Source organism: Citrus clementina, unplaced genomic scaffold (assembly GCF_000493195.1).
Source record: "Citrus clementina cultivar Clemenules unplaced genomic scaffold, Citrus_clementina_v1.0 scaffold_3, whole genome shotgun sequence".
In the NCBI taxonomy this organism is placed as follows: domain Eukaryota; kingdom Viridiplantae; phylum Streptophyta; class Magnoliopsida; order Sapindales; family Rutaceae; genus Citrus; species Citrus x clementina.
In genome coordinates, this window is record NW_006262339.1 from 21293350 (window position 1) to 21308670 (window position 15321).

Genomic DNA, 15321 nt, shown 5'->3' on the forward strand with positions numbered 1-15321 from the left:
GGGTGGAGGAGAAAAGAGAGAGATAGAGAGAGAAACAAATCAATGGCGTTCTCTTCGATCGTCTCCTCCTCGCGTATGATTCACTCCCCAGCCGCATTGGCTTACCAATCAAAGCTCAACAACAACCAAAACATTAAGAAGATCTTTCATTGCCGCTCTTTCTCTCCTCTTCCTTTCATTTCCAGGTGCTTTTTGTTTTGTTCATTTGCTCCGCACTGCTTGGAAACGATGCGTTTTGATAATCAACTTTTGCTTTACGATTGTTGTCTAGTTATAATTGATGTGAGCATGTCACAAAAAACGATGCGTTTTGGTGCTTTGTGATAGTTCTTTGAATTGATTCGAGGTCTTGGAGTTGGTTTTGAAATGACGATCCAACGGTGTGTGTTTGTGTATGTAAATGTGACTTGTCTAGTTCTCTTTCTTATGCTTCATTTAAAATGAAAAAAAAAATTGGAAATTTGAAGATTCTGTTATTTTGCCATTTGTTGTGTGTTTGAAAGTGCTTCCGGTAAAGTGCTTTTGTGTCTTTCTTGCTATTTTCAGTTGAAATGGATAAAACTGCCTTCAGGAATCAAAACAGAAGCACTTTTATGTTTAATTTTTTTGAGAAGTGCTTTACAAGTTGCAAAGGAATTTGATGTGCTTTCACAGGAAGCACTTTTGTTCGCTAGTGCCTTTTTCAGATTGTTTTTATTTTTATGTTTACATTTCGATTGGTTTCCTAAGGCAATTGGCAGCTGAGCTCCTTCTATGTAAGGCTTTAAAAGCTGCAACCTGGAGTTCGTGTATGATATAGCTTTCTTAACATTTCTTGATGATTTTAAGTTCAATACTTTCTTTTACTTAATATTAGTGTTTCATGGTTCAGATTGAGTTATATCTCTCGGGGGCGAAAAGGGGAGTCATTGAATAAGCACATATTGGCTTCAGTTACAGGTCCATTAGCTGCTTTATCTACTTTCGAAATCTATTAAAATTGTTACCATCTTCTAATTGACAAATGTTTGTTCAGTTGATTCCATCTTAATCTTTTTTTCTTATATGTTTACAGATATTTCAGTGGACAAATTAACCGAAGAAGCTCAGATTCCCAAAGGACAAATGTGGTCAGTTCATAAGTTTGGTGGCACATGTGTTGGAACCTCCCAAAGAATAAAAAATGTTGGTGAGATAATAGTTAATGATGATACAGAAAGGAAGTTGATAGTTGTGTCAGCCATGTCAAAAGTGACAGATATGATGTATGATCTCATCTGCAAGGTTCAGTCGCGAAATGATTCCTACTTATCTGCCCTGGATGCTGTTTTTGAAAAGCATCAATTAACAGCACATGATCTACTTGATGGAGATGAACTTGCTGGGTTTTTGTCTCGGTTGCACCATGACATAAACAACCTCAAAGCAATGCTCCGTGCTATATACATCGGTAACAGAGCGCTCGCATGATGCATATTCATGGGACTTTTTGGTGGAGAAAATTCTCTTTCCATTTGTGTGGATCTATCTTTACAATGAGTGATAAAAATACTGCTTGCTTGCAATTTATCATGAGTTTGTACCTTCATCTAAGTCCCTCTTTACAAATTGAGTTTCTTACTTGTTAATCTTTTTCTTTACAAAACAATTGCATATAGCTTTAACAGTTTGATATTTAAGTTTCTATTCTGAGCTATACAAGTCATGCATTCATGTTCCAAGTTTTGTATATCATTCATATCAGTTGAATATCTACTTGGATGTTGGTTACAAGTTATCCTTTATATCCGATTTGCTCTACTTTTAGGTGAGGAATTATGTTTTTATCTCTGAGTTGTCATATGAGTTCATAAGGTCTACATATAATTTCTTGTCAAATGTGGACTGTGTTTACTAATTGTTTATTCGTATATATTTGATACATTGATTTGATTTTCTTGTTTGGTGGGATGGGATTTCCATGGCGTATTCTGTCATCAACCTTTTTCTTTTTGAGGCAAACAGGTCATGGGAATCTAATCTTTTATTTAACAATTTGTTGGAAACCACTATTAATCATTTTATTATTTTTGCAGCTGGCCATGCCACAGAATCTTTTACAGATTTTGTTGTCGGACATGGAGAGTTGTGGTCTGCTCAGATGTTAGCAGCTGTTGTCAGAAAGGTCCAGCAGTTATATGCACTTTGTTATTAGAAATATCTCTTGATTTTAGCTTTTGGAAGTTGCTATAACTTTTAGAAGCCATTTGAACTTATTTTTTCTCGTGCAGAATGGCATTGATTGCAAATGGATGGATACAAGGGAAGTGCTTATTGTAAATCCAACTAACCCTAACCAAGTTGATCCTGATTTCTCAGAATCTGAAAAAAGACTTGAGAAATGGTTTTCTCAGAGTCCATCAAATACAATAATTGCAACTGGTTTTATAGCTAGCACGCCTGATAGTATTCCCACAACTTTGAAGAGGGATGGAAGTGACTTCTCTGCAGCCATAATGGGAGCTCTACTCAGGGCGTATCAAGTCACAATTTGGACAGATGTGGATGGAGTTTACAGTGCTGACCCAAGAAAAGGTTTGAATAGAGCATTATATGTATGCCTTCATTTTCAGAAGATCCTCAATATTCTTGTATATTGAAAATTCAGTCCAATGAATAGGATGCTTGCTTGGGATTTTAATGGATCATAAGTTTGATATTGTTGTAACTCGAATTTCGGCAGTTAGTGAAGCTGTGATACTGAGGACACTGTCTTATCAAGAAGCCTGGGAAATGGTGAATTGACCACTACTCTTATGCCTGCCAAAGCTGTGCAGAATTCAGACTTACATTTCTTACACTATATTCATGTGTATTTGCAGTCATATTTTGGAGCAAATGTGTTGCACCCACGAACCATTATACCAGTAATGCGATATGACATTCCAATTGTGATACGGAACATTTTCAATCTTTCTGTACCTGGAATAATGATATGCCGGCCTCCTGTTGATGAAAATGAAGATGAGCAAATAATAGACTCTCCCGTAAAAGGTTTTGCAACAATAGACAATTTGGCTCTCGTAAATGTTGAGGGGTGAGCTGCCTGTTCCAGTTTCAGCTCTATTATTTTTTGGATTATAATTTTTTTTTCGATTTTAAATCAATTTTATCTGCCTGTATTGCTTCTTTTTATTTTTATTTTGGTAGTACTGGAATGGCTGGTGTTCCCGGCACTGCAAATGCGATTTTTGGTGCAGTGAAAGATGTTGGAGCTAATGTCATAATGATTTCCCAGGTAATTTTGTCCTCTGATTTAAGTTCAAGGGACAGTCTTCTTTAATAAACACAGATGCTTAGTGACTGATTATGGTGTGGGCTAGTAGTGAGCACTCTGTGTGCTTTGCTGTGCCCGAGAAGGAAGTAAAAGCTGTTGCTGAGGCACTGGAGTCTAGATTTCGTGAAGCTTTAAATGCTGGACGTCTTTCCCAGGTATGTTTGTCATTTTGGTTATGTGATTATACTTGATAATCTTACAAATTTTCAAACTGAAACAATTTATACTGACTTTTGTCCTGCGATTGCTTATCTGGTTGTCTCTTACTTAATATTATGCACAAGATTTTTGTTCTAATTTAGTAATCTTTTATTTTAACTTCCTTTTATCATCATTCCTTTGTTTTGTACAAGAATAGACTAGACTAGAATAGACTTGATAAAGATATCAAGACTCTGGCTGAATGTAATTATTAAGCTTTCACATCTGTACCACACAGTTTGAAGTATTAAATCATCGGAAAATTACTGTCTGTTGCAATAATTGAGAGCTAATGCATTTCATGTCTCTGTGATTTATCATGGTCCAAATTATTAGCTCGCTTTTTGTGCTGTGAGATCTGTAGTAGAAGCTGCGTTTTCATATTTTCCTTTTCCTGTAATTACATTAAAGCTCTGATTTTGCCAAGTTCAATGCAAATGTAGTTTTCTGCTTCTATTTTATCTCAAGACAAATCTTCTTAGGTGGCAATCGTTCCAAACTGTAGCATTCTAGCAGCAGTTGGCCAGAAAATGGCGAGTACTCCTGGTGTTAGTGCCACGCTTTTCAATGCTCTGGCCAAGGTAAAATAATCATCTCTTGATAATCCCTTATTTCTGCTTTGATCTTAATTTCTAATTATCTGTGTGATAAGTGTTTGAAGTATCAATAATGCAGGCTAATATCAACATCCGTGCAATAGCTCATGGTTGCTCTGAGTACAATATTACTGTAGTACTTAAGCGTGAAGATTGCATTGGAGCTTTGAGGGCTGTCCACTCGAGGTGTTATCTTTCAAGAACCACTATAGCAATGGGGATTATTGGCCCTGGTTTGATAGGTGCCACATTACTTGACCAGCTCAGGGATCAGGTGCAGTATTAGACAGTTTCCCTTCGTATTTGGTTTGTATGATAACATCTATGAATAAATCAATGCTGGAGTTTGAGAATATATGGAGTTCTTAGTCTTGGTCAATATGAATACAGTCAATAGTTGTAAATTCTTGGAAATCTAATATCAACAGCGGTAATCCTATTGATTTGTGTTATACTAAAGAAATCTATTATGGACATTAATAAAATAGATCTGCTATTTGTTAGTCAAATTAGGGACAATTAATTGACATGACTAGGCATGCTGTAGCCATTAAGTGAGCATGGGGTTCATTAATCTGGTTGCCATATTGGTGTCTTTTCTCGAAATATAGCAACTGGAGACAAAAATATGAAAACGGTTTTCAAACTTTGAAGCAAAATGTGCTTTTGTTGTTGGTAGTTGAACAAGTTTTGAAATTTCTGTTTTACTCTGGCAGGCAGCGGTCCTGAAGGAAGATTTTAACATTGATTTGCGGGTCATGGGAATCACTGGCTCCAGGACAATGGTCTTGAGTGATACGTAAGTTAGAAGTTTTATTCGAGTATTCATGGCTCTTTGATATCATTGCATCAGATGGGTTTAAAAAAGACGTGGTAACTCTGCTCTTCCTGCTGAGCTGAGCATAAATATAACCATTTTTCAGACTAACAAAAATTTGCCCATATGATTATTTTTCTGTTGGGAGCTCTGTCGGAGTTCAGTATCCATCAATATGAAGTGATCATAAGTTCTATAACATGTTATCTTATATTCCTTGTTTCACACCTTGGTAATGACTATTTTGTTCTTAATAAGAAACAATTATATCAGAAATAGAGGAATAGAATGTAAAATAAAGGGGATCAGCAGACCATCCTATGCTCAGGTAACCATATTAAAGAAAAACAATATATCAAGTCAAAGGAAGAAGGAACTCAGCCTTAAATAACACTATTCCAGTTCCTAGGAAGACAGAATATGTCTTCAAAACAGTTCACTGGAGACTATAATGAAGTGAAATTCATTGTTCTGCTTTTGTAGAAAGTACAATAAATCGAACTCCATAGGCCCATTTTTACCCACATGCTTTCCATAGGTTGACACCAACAACTTTATATGTTTGGGGCACATGGTTCACATATTATGTTGAGTTTTTGGGAAATGAATGCGCATATTCGAGTTGTATAATCTGAAGATCATGACGATTTGCTATTGGGACCTGTCTGTTTGGGCTTCACTATCAGAGATTATTTTGCTTTTCTTTGTTGACTGAAGACATTATTCAATTGTATTCTTTTTTCCTGCCTTTCCTGTGGTTTTAATAAATATTGTGAAGCTACCCTTTTTTCTCCTTTTAATATATGCTGGGACAGTGGGACTTCTTAATTTATGAATGAGCATGCTTATTTCATTAATTATAAGAATATTACTTTCGAATGTAGTCAAATTTACTGCAACCCTTCGTCTCATTAGTTATTCATTGTAGGGGAATTGACTTGTCAACATGGCGAGAGCTTCTAAAGGAGAAAGGAGAAGTGGCTGATGTGGAGAAGTTTACTCAACTTGTGCATGGAAATCATTTTATCCCTAATACCGTTTTGGTAGACTGTACAGCAGACTCTAATGTTGCCAGCTGTTACCATGATTGGTTGCGGAGAGGAATTCATGTAATCACCCCAAACTAAAAAGCAAATTCCGGACCGCTGGACCAGGTAACGAAATTCATCTTTGGGATATGATCATTCATCATCACCATCATCATTGTCATATAGAAGCCTCTTCGGTAGTGTTACTCTTTTGGGGAAAAGTACAACATTCCAGATTTTTTAAAATAAATTTACACTACAGATTTACATCTTGATGTTTATTCATCTGCACTTGCTTCTTTTTTAATATCAATCTCCTGCTGGAGCATGGTTGATTTGATGTCTGTGTGTTACCCAGCCGGATGAACTGTATCCTGGTTCACCTAATAGTTAATTTAGAAAGGGACAATTTTACTGTTGATTTTTTTTCCTCTGATCCTTCCGTTGGGAGATTTGTTAATGTAGTTCTGCATAAATCTAGTATTTAAAGCTGAGGTCTCTTCAATGGAAATCCTATACACATTACTTCTATGAAGCAACTGTTGGAGCTGGTCTTCCAATTATCAGCACTTTAAGGGGTCCGCTGGAAGCTGGGGACCATATATTGCGCATTGAAGGCATTTTCAGGTTGGTCATATGTATTGGCTCATATTGCAAAAGACCCTCATGCGGAAAAAAATATGAAATATCAATACGTTCGTTGTGTACTGAAATATTTTTCCTTAAAGTTGACTCACGCGTCTTCTGACAAGTGTTCACCTGTGTGTTTTGCTGTTGCAGTGGGACTTTGAGTTATCTTTTTAACAGCTTTGTAGGCGCAAGATCATTCAGTGAGGTAGTGGCAGAGGCGAAAGAAGCAGGTTATACTGAACCTGATCCAAGGGATGATCTATCTGGAGCAGATGTTGCCAGAAAGGTACTGTATGCAGTAATTGTTTGTTTTGTTATTCAAATTGTCGATAATTTAGGGATTCTTAGCTATTTTCTTGTTATTTGAATAAAATAGGAAAATACCATAAATCAGGAAGTAGATACACTCTGATTTTATGGTCCTAAAAATTAGCCCTAGAATTGCTCTCTAGTTTTCCTATTTATTTCTATCGATCACTGTGTTTTGAATAATAAGGAAAAGTTTTATAGCTTTGTCTCTCTGTTTTTTCCTTTTTTCCTACATGGTATCAGAGCTTTAGGGTTCGGCCATGAATTACAAAGCAGCCATGGTTGGCTCTAATTCGGCTTCCTCCGACGCTAACAGCACTGTGTCATCCTCTGAAGGGATTTCCCAACCATCCCCAATTGTGCCTATTAGTGAAAACACTTTACAAATAACCATTCACAAGTTAAATGTTAAAAATTATTTAGAGTGGTCGCAGTCTGTGCGTTTGGTGATTGATGGCAAAGGCAAACTTGGATATTTAAATGGAGAAATTCAACCACCAGCTGCTGATGACCCAAAATTCCTACAGTGGCGACCCAGAAAATTCAATGGTTACCGCTTAGCTTATTAATTCCATGGAACCTTCTTTGGGAAAGCCGTTCATGTTTTTGCCAACTGCTCGTGATGTCTGGGAGGCTGTTAGAGAGACATACTCTGACCTAGAGAATCATTCTCAATTATATGAAATTAACACTCAGATGTGGCGGACGCAAAAAGGTGATAGAGATGTAACTGCATATTATAATGATGTGATGATTTTGTGGTAGGAATTGGATATGTTTGAAGTTGAGGTATGGGAGAGTCCAAATGATAGTGCTTGATACACGAAAAAAGTTGAGCAAAGTTGAGTGTTCGTATTTTTGGCAGGACTAAATACAAACCTTGATGAGGTTCGAGGACGAGTTTTGGGGCGAAAACCTCTGCCCTCTATTAGAGAGGTTTTTTCAGAGGTTCGTCGCGAGGAAGCTCGAAGACGTGATGTTAAAGCGAGTAGAGGAACCAAAGACTGATCTTGATGGTTCAGCCCTTGTAGCTCGTGGTAATGAGCAACATGGAGATAGACGAGGAGGCAAACAAAGGCCATGGTGTGATCATTGTCGGAAACCGTGGCATACACAAGAAAGTTGTTGGAAACTCCATGGAAAACCTGCAAATTGGAAGAAGAAATCAGGTGACGATGCTCGGCTAGCAGGAGATACTCATGCTTTCCAGGTTAGCACCACTAATCTAGAGCAGCAGTCATCCTCAGAATCTCTTCTTTTTACTAAGGAACAAATGAAGCTCCTGTACAAGATGTTTCAATCCCAATCCGTAGGAAATTCTAGTTCATCTTGTTCTTTATCCCAATTAGGTAATTTTTTCACCACAGCCTTTACCTGTATCAATCCAAACACCTCCTGGATATTAGATTCTGGAGCAACTGGTCATATGACTGGGTCCTCGTAGTTCTTTTCTTCTTATTCACTTTGTGCAGGAAATCAAAAGGTCAAAATAGCAGATGGTTCCTTTGCAATTGTTGCAGGGAAAGGAAAAAGTATTATTTCTCCTCTTCTTACTTTGAAAGATGTCCTTCATGTTCCTCATTTGTCCTATAATCTCATCAGTCAGTAAATTAACTCGTGATCATAACTGTCAAATTAATTTTTGGTCTTCTCATTGTAAATTTCAAGATTTAACCTAGGGGAAGACGATTGGGGATGCTAGGCAAGACGGTGGCCTCTACCTCTTTAATAATGGTTCGAACTTTGGAAGGCAAGACTAGCAGACTTGTTTTAATTCTATTTCTATTTCCAGTAACAATGAGATTATGTTATGACATTTTTGGTTAGGACATCCAAGTTTTGGATATTTAAAGCAGTTATTACCCAAATTATTCATGAATAAAAATGCTTTCAATTTTCGATGCGAAGTTTGTGAATTAGCTAAACACCATCATGCTGTTTTTCTGCCACAACCATACAAAAAATCAAAACCATTTATTATGATTCACAGTGATGTATGGGGCCCTTCTAGAGTGGCAACCTTTTTTGGAAAACGCTGGTTTGTTACATTTATTGATGATTATACTAGAGTTACTTGGGTATTTCTGCTAACAGATAAATCTGATGCCGCAAGTGTGTTTAAAAAATTTTATACCATGGTACAAATACAATTTCAGGCTCAGATTAAGATTTTTTGGAGTGATAATGGCAAAGAGTTTTTTAATCATGTGTTAGGGAATTTTTTTGATGAGAAAGGAATTATACATCAAAGTTCTTGTAGCAATACTCCACAACAAAATAGAGTGGCTGAAAGGAAGAATAAGCATCTCCTTGAAGTTGCTAGAGCCTTGAGCTTCACAACTAAAGTTCCAAAGTATCTTTGGGGAGAAACTGTTTTGACAGCCACATTTTTGATAAATAGAATGCCTACAAGAACTTTGGGGTTTAAGACACCAATAAATCTTTTCAATAAATGTTTTCTAGCTTCAAGGTTAATAACAAGTATTCCATTAAAAGTTTTTGGCAGTATTGCTTTTGTTCCTAACCATGACTTTAGAAGAACAAAATTCGATCCAAAGGCACATAAATGCATTTTTGTAGGCTATCCTACAAATAAAAAAGGTTATAAATGCTTTGATTTAGTTTTGAAAAAAATGTTTGGTTCTATGGATGTCATTTTCTTCGAAGGACAATCATACTCTCACAATTTTCATTTTCAGGGGGAGAAAAACAATAGTGAAAATGATATGTGCTTAAATGATTTTGACTTAAACATTGAATTTGATTGTATTAGTAATGGTGTTTTGCCTAAAGAAAATGAGAAAGGGAATCTAAATGAATTAATTGTTGAAAATTCTGGACAACCTTTGTTAATGCCATCACATAACCAAAATTCTGGAATGTTAGAGACGTGCACGAAATTGTATAAAGGTCTTGTGTATTCAAAAGAGTACCAAGAACAAAAAAAGAAGAGGAACACTGTCCTACAACATCACCAAGAATCTGACTAGAGGTTGGATCATGAAAATTCTGACAAGAATCCTCGAGGTAATTTTGAGTTAAATTCCTCAAATCAAAAAGATATTCCTATTGCTCTTAGGAAATGTGTTAGGTCTTGTATTAAACATCCTTTATCCAACTTTATTTCTTATACCAATGTGACCCTTTCCTTTCGTGCCTTTATTTCACAAGTCTCTAGTGTGGTTATTGCAAATAATGTACAGGAAGCTCTAAAGGTTCCTGAATGGAGGGAGGCTATTTTTGAGGAGATGAGAGCTCTGGAGAAGAATGCTACTTGGGAAAAAGTTGATCTACCACAAGGAAAAGCTGCTGTTGGTTGTAAATGAGTATTCACTGTGAAACATAACTCTGATGGGTCCTTAGAACAATACAAGGCTCGACTGGTAGCAAAAGACTATACACAAACTTATGGAATAAATTATTCTGAGACTTTCTCTCCAGTGGCTAAACTAAACAATGTTCGTGTTCTTTTGTCAATTGCTGCAAATCTTGACTAGTCTCTAAATCAGTTAGATGTAAAGAATGCTTTCCTCAATGGTGATCTTGAAGAGGAAGTCTACATGAAGCCTCCATCGGGTTTTACTGAGAAGTTTGGATCCAAAGTATGTAGACTTAAAAGATCATTATATGGTCTTAAGCAGTCACCTAGAGCTTGGTTTGAAAGGTTTACAAAGTTTGTGAAGAGCCAGGGCTATAGTCAAGGACAGGCATATCATACTCTCTTTACAAAAGTCTCCACCAAAGACAAGCTCTCAGTTTTAATCGTTTATGTAGATGATATAATTCTGACAGGAGATGATACAGAAGAAATGAGTCAATTAAACCAGTGTTTAGCTAAGGAGTTTGAGATAAAGGATTTGGGGCAATTAAGATATTTCTTGGGAATGGAAATTGCGAGATCAAAAAAAGGTATAGTGGTGTCACAAAGAAAGTATACCTTGGATCTCTTGAAAGAAACTGGTATGAGTGGGTGTAAGCCAGTTGATACTCCAATTGAAGCAAATGTGAAGTTTGGAGAAGTGAAAGGAGGAGTTCATGTGGATGCTGGCAGATATCAAAGGTTAGTTGGGAAGTTGATTTATTTGTCTCATACTCGACCTGATATAGCTTTTACTGTAAGTATGGTAAGTCAATTTATGCATTCTCCTTGTGAGGAACATTTTGAAGCTGTTTCGAATTCTTTGTTATTTAATGTTAAGGAAGCTCATTGTGCTGAGCTTATGAAGAATAGAAAGGTGAAGAAGTTGTTAGTCTCAGCAAGTGAAGTTAGTCAATCATGCCAGCTCAGCAGTGCCAAGTCATCAGAGTTAGTTATGAAATAGCAAGTTAGCACAAGTTGTTAAAAGTCTGTTATTAATAATTCTTGTGTATACAACTAACTCGTGAGGAGTAGACTTGAAGAGTAGGACCAAAGAAGAAGAATATAACAAAAAGCGGGGTTAGGCTACCCCCAAATTGTGAAAAACACAATGCCATTTGCTGCTAACCAGAATACTTTGTTATAAATCTAAAGGCTGTCCTTGATAACTACCGATTATTGAGTTTGGACTTTAGCAATTCGAATGGAGATGAGGAGTTTTTTTCATGAAATGGAGGTCAATTTTCATGATCAATTGATTTTATATAATTTTGTACTTCTCTTTTATTCTCCTAAAAGTTAACAGGGTTTGGGGTGAACTTGTTTTCAAGACGAACTTTGGGACTGTAAGTTTTTACATATATTTCATCTTTTACATAAAAGAAAGATGAGTAAGTGTTTATATATATATATAAATTTTTTTTCAGTGCTAAGATTCAGACTCCCATTAACTAGAAATCACAAAATTCAAGTCTCTGTCTCAAGACATTGTGCATAAGATTGAGACTTCCATTTTGAGCGTGTTTATATATGATTAAGATCCTCTTCTGATATGAATTTCTACTAAGTAGAAGTTCACACGTTGATCGATAGTTAAAAAAATAAAAAATTAAAATTAAAATTCTATCCATACACTATTATTATATGACACCTGAAATAAGATCTTTAAAAGCTTAGGGGAACTCAGATTAAGAGAAGATTCTAATCTATTTAGATATTTTTGTGATTTACTACGCTTCTCATCAAATGACTTGGCTTTGTCAGAATTTGATCTCCATTTTGACTCCAGGAATATCGATATGCAATGGTATGCCAGATTTGTTGAACTTCTTTCTAAGTTCCATTAGTTCTCTAGAGTGTTGGGGATGGTATGTTTGTTCATACTTAACTATTATTGTTTAATATTTAGTGTTCTTTCTTATATGTGAAATTTAATTATTACCATTCAACCTCAAGCTCTCTAACTTGTTACTTTTAATTTCTTTTTTGAAGAATGTGATTGTTCCTAGAGAACTATGGTCTATGGCAAAGTATGCTCCCCCTTATCCGATGTCAATCTATTGAAATTTACAATAAACACTTGTACGTTTCACGTTTCAAAGAACTAGAAACTGTGCTTTCTCGATACTCCGTAATTAACATGAAATTGTCTCGAAGCATCGTAGAAGGTTTAAAGAAAGTATATACTATTTTTTAAAAATAAAATTTAATGTTTAAATGAAATTGAAAAGGTACAGAACTTTTTGATAAAAATTCAATTAGATATCACAAGTATCAAAAGGCGTTCATGTTTTATACAGATTTATAAGGAAAAAAAAGTTGACAAATTACTTTTATATGTAATCTTGATATTACAAATTTTTAATATTAAATAATTACATTAGAACGTTACGTGTATGGTATTAAGATAACTTTTGATATTTATACTATGTGTATACTTGAATTTTTTTCCGAGCTGAATTTTTTTCCAAGCAATTAAAAAAAAAAAAAACTCTAGTCTCATATTTAAAATATCAGTGACTTGAGAGTTTAACTCAATTTACTTGACCATTGAAGATAGCATTGGCAGAATTCCTTGAATCTCGATCACAAAATTATATAATGTTCGACCAAATTGAAGCTTTGAATTTGTTGATTTCTAATGAGTTGGAATTTAATCCTTTGTATTGTTTCCATAATTGAATCTCTGTTTCATTGCAGCATTCTCTCATTTTGCATCCATTATTACACGTGCGAGTTTTTGGGTCATAATTGATGAATTGCTTGCTATGAGTGAACAATAAACTAATATGCTCATTGCAATATGACTTAATATATTTTTCTTTTAGTAGCTCAAATAAGCTTCTTCTAAATTATATAGGATTGGTAAAAAAGTTCAGGCTGATAAATTGGTAAAAAAGACTCAGCTAAACTTATTCTAAATTATATATTTTTCACCAATTTGTCGTAATTTTTACTGACCTATTACCGACTACTCTAGTCACTCCCGCGTGCTATATTTCTCATTCTCAAATCTCAACCGTTGGATATTAATATCCAACGGTCGTTTAACTAAAGGACAAATAATGGGGTTTGTTTCCCTAATGCAATGTAGTCGTTGCCAATTTATATAAACTTATTTATAGTTCTATTTCATAAACAATTTCTTGGAAGATGCTCGAAGGGCAGTTTTCTAGCCTATTGAATAAGCTAAAGAAGCACATTATTTTCTATGATAGTGATTGCCATGTGAAGAATTTTATGATAATTAACAATTCCTTGGATAATTAATTAAGGCTAGTGGAACTTTAAGACGAATAATTAATTACGCAAGTGGAAGTTTATATCGAATAATTAATTATGCAAGTCGGTCAACACTAAGGCTTGCTTTAATCTGGAATACAATCATATAACAGAGCTGAGGATGAGGAGCTAGAAGTTGCATGATTTAGACTAAGGAAGCACATATCCTGTAAGTGTAAATTTTGAAAGAAAGCTTGAATGTTAATTTTATATGAATTCTTTGCCTTTCCTTATAGTTACTTAGAAAAGATTTGCTTAAGTAGAGGTGGGTACACACACTCTCCAATCAGCATCCGAAAAAATTTTCTAATTACATTTTGGGATTTATTAAGTATAATTTTTTTTCTTTTTGGTAAAGAAAGTAAATAAGAAGCTGTGGACCTGTTTATTTTGTTTAAGAAGAAGATCGTTGATTTCGAAATCAGAAGCACTCTGTTATTAACTTTTAATTAATATTAGTAATTTTTTTGTCTTCAAACAATATTTAAATACAATTTGTTGTCAATTAATTTAATTAATTGAAAAAAAGGGCAAATATTCAGTTTCTGTCAGCTTCTCTCAATCTCTCTCAAAATTTAACTAGAAAATTACGATCTATGCGCAAATAATGTATTAGGATTAAGTATTCGCCAGGTTCTTTGCTTATATATAATGTCAACGCATATTAGTTGTAACCTTAATGTTCTTCTTAATTCTTTCTAAACGACATGTGGGCACACTGTTTTTTTTAGTTATATAAGATCATTTTATTTATTTTACTTTCATTATTTAATAATTTATTATATACTGAAATAAAAAGTACTACTTTCTTGATAATTTTCAAAATTTTTATTGAGAAAGTTTCATAACACATTTAATGTAAGTAATAGTATAAAATATCAAAATTCTAATAGAAAATATTTTATTTAATGCAAATACAGCTTATGTAATATAATATGGCGCACCAAAAACATCCGAAATTAATTATCACTTGATATGTACATTATCCTTTTCGGGTGCCCATAATTTTGGATGAATCATGTTGTCTGCATTGTATTGTTCCAAGAATGTCACATTTTTTATTCTAAATTTCAGGACAAATATAATGGCTTTCACGAGCATCCACACCATCTCTTATGGGAAATATGATGCATTCTTAAGTTTTAGAGGAGAAGACACTCGTAAAAGCTTCACAGGTAATCTCTATACGGCTTTAAAAAATAAAGGGATTTATGCATTCAGGGATGACAAAGAACTACAAAAAGGAGGATCCATTTCACCAGAACTCCTTAAAGCAATTGAAGAATCAAGAGTTTCTATTATTGTTCTCTCAAAAAATTATGCTTCTTCCACTTGGTGCTTGGATGAACTTGCTAAGATTGTTGAATGCAAAAACAAAGAAGCTCAAAATTCTCCAATTTTCTATGATGTGGAACCAACTGTGGTGAGGAAACAGACAGCAAATTTTGGAAAAGATTTTGCAAAAACGAAGAAAATTTTAAGGATAATATAAAAAAGGTGCAAAAGTGGAGAGACACTTTAAAAGTGGTGGCCAATAAATCTGGTTGGGAATTGAAGGATAGGTAATCATTCTGACTCTCAATTATTATCATTTTTTTGGTTGTTCGGCATGATAAGTAACCACAAAACAAATTTTAGTATTCATGATTCAACATTGTTTTCAATTAAACAGCTTCTGTTTAATACGTGTGTATATCATATGATGTGTCGTTATTAAAATAGTACTGCTATAAATGAACTAATATTTGCAAATGAATAGCTACAGACGTTGATACGTTAAATTATTGTATTTTGAACTTTTGAAG

General features: G+C 34.7%; 1 pseudogene; it reads left to right on the plus strand.

The window, feature by feature from the left end:
* The first annotated feature begins 13 nt into the window (after positions 1–13).
* LOC18048463 lies at positions 14–7103 on the plus strand (annotated as a pseudogene).
* The last annotated feature ends 8218 nt before the right edge of the window (positions 7104–15321 follow it).